Source organism: Schistocerca gregaria, unplaced genomic scaffold (genome assembly GCF_023897955.1).
Source record: "Schistocerca gregaria isolate iqSchGreg1 unplaced genomic scaffold, iqSchGreg1.2 ptg000657l, whole genome shotgun sequence".
Lineage (NCBI taxonomy): Eukaryota > Metazoa > Arthropoda > Insecta > Orthoptera > Acrididae > Schistocerca > Schistocerca gregaria.
In genome coordinates, this window is record NW_026062041.1 from 45,001 (window position 1) to 47,500 (window position 2,500).

Consider the following 2,500-nt stretch of genomic DNA (forward strand, 5'->3'; position numbering starts at 1 on the left):
CTGAACAGCTGCGAGGCTCATTTAACACTCAAACGCCAGACCGACCAGCTTGAGAGGACGGAGACACAAAGAGAGGGGCAGAGGGGGGGGGGGGGGGGGGGGCGATATAGTCCTATTGCAGTACAATTGACAGTGGATAGCGGGAATATGTGGAAAGTAAGCAACACTCGCAAGACATCTACATGAGGATAACAACGACACCAGAGATTCCGAGCAGTGAACTATGTTAGGCAAAGGGACAACGTGGGTTAGGTTAAGGGACAACGTGGGTTAGGTTAAGGGACAACGTGGGTTAGGTTAAGGGACAACGTGGGTTAGGTTAAGGGACAACGTGGGTTAGGTTAAGGGACAACGTGGGTTAGGTTAAGGGACAACGTGGGTTAGGTTAAGGGACAACGTGGGTTAGGTTAAGGGACAACGTGGGTTAGGTTAAGGGACAACGTGGGTTAGGTTAAGGGACAACGTGGGTTAGGTTAAGGGACAACGTGGGTTAGGTTAAGGGACAACGTGGGTTAGGTTAAGGGACAACGTGGGTTAGGTTAAGGGACAACGTGGGTTAGGTTAAGGGACAACGTGGGTTAGGTTAAGGGACAACGTGGGTTAGGTTAAGGGACAACGTGGGTTAGGTTAAGGGACAACGTGGGTTAGGTTAAGGGACAACGTGGGTTAGGTTAAGGGACAACGTGGGTTACGTTAAGGGACAACGTGGGTTACGTTAAGGGACAACGTGGGTTACGTTAAGGGACAACGTGGGTTACGTTAAGGGACAACGTGGGTTACGTTAAGGGACAACGTGGGTTAGGTTAAGGGACAACGTGGGTTAGGTTAAGGGACAACGTGGGTTAGGTTAAGGGACAACGTGGGTTAGGTTAAGGGACAACGTGGGTTAGGTTAAGGGACAACGTGGGTTAGGTTAAGGGACAACGTGGGTTAGGTTAAGGGACAACGTGGGTTAGGTTAAGGGACAACGTGGGTTAGGTTAAGGGACAACGTGGGTTAGGTTAAGGGACAACGTGGGTTAGGTTAAGGGACAACGTGGGTTAGGTTAAGGGACAACGTGGGTTAGGTTAAGGGACAACGTGGGTTAGGTTAAGGGACAACGTGGGTTAGGTTAAGGGACAACGTGGGTTAGGTTAAGGGACAACGTGGGTTAGGTTAAGGGACAACGTGGGTTACGTTAAGGGACAACGTGGGTTACGTTAAGGGACAACGTGGGTTACGTTAAGGGACAACGTGGGTTACGTTAAGGGACAACGTGGGTTACGTTAAGGGACAACGTGGGTTACGTTAAGGGACAACGTGGGTTAGGTTAAGGGACAACGTGGGTTAGGTTAAGGGACAACGTGGGTTAGGTTAAGGGACAACGTGGGTTAGGTTAAGGGACAACGTGGGTTAGGTTAAGGGACAACGTGGGTTAGGTTAAGGGACAACGTGGGTTAGGTTAAGGGACAACGTGGGTTAGGTTAAGGGACAAATTGAGTTAGGTTAAGGGACAAATTGAGTTAGGTTAAGGGACAAATTGAGTTAGGTTAAGGGACAAATTGAGTTAGGTTAAGGGACAAATTGAGTTAGGTTAAGGGACAAATTGAGTTAGGTTAAGGGACAAATTGAGTTAGGTTAAGGGACAAATTGAGTTAGGTTAAGGGACAAATTGAGTTAGGTTAAGGGACAAATTGAGTTAGGTTAAGGGACAAATTGAGTTAGGTTAAGGGACAAATTGAGTTAGGTTAAGGGACAAATTGAGTTAGGTTAAGGGACAAATTGAGTTAGGTTAAGGGACAAATTGAGTTAGGTTAAGGGATAATCTGGTACAACCACAGTTAGGTTAAGCGATAATCTGGTACAGCCACAGTTAGGTTAAGCGATAATCTGGTACAGCCACAGTTAGGTTAAGCGATAATCTGGTACAGCCACAGTTAGGTTAAGCGATAATCTGGTACAGCCACAGTTAGGTTAAGCGATAATCTGGTACAGCCACAGTTAGGTTAAGCGATAATCTGGTACAGCCACAGTTAGGTTAAGCGATAATCTGGTACAGCCACAGTTAGGTTAAGCGATAATCTGGTACAGCCACAGTTAGGTTAAGCGATAATCTGGTACAGCCACAGTTAGGTTAAGCGATAATCTGGTACAGCCACAGTTAGGTTAAGCGATAATCTGGTACAGCCACAGTTAGGTTAAGCGATAATCTGGTACAGCCACAGTTAGGTTAAGCGATAATCTGGTACAGCCACAGTTAGGTTAAGCGATAATCTGGTACAGCCACAGTTAGGTTAAGCGATAAAGTTGGTTAAATTCGGTATTGTGTGGGAAGGGGGCAGAGAGAGAGTGGGGGGGGGGGGGGGGTGGATAGTTGTGGCAGTACGCGGATGCCTGAGTCACCGTCAGATATGTCACGTCGGTTCGATGCTTGTAGCAAGAGGCTGGCGGGTCTGTGTCTCTCACTTCTGCAATTTTTCATGTGGTATAACACGAGGGCGGGGGGGTGATATTTGGTGCC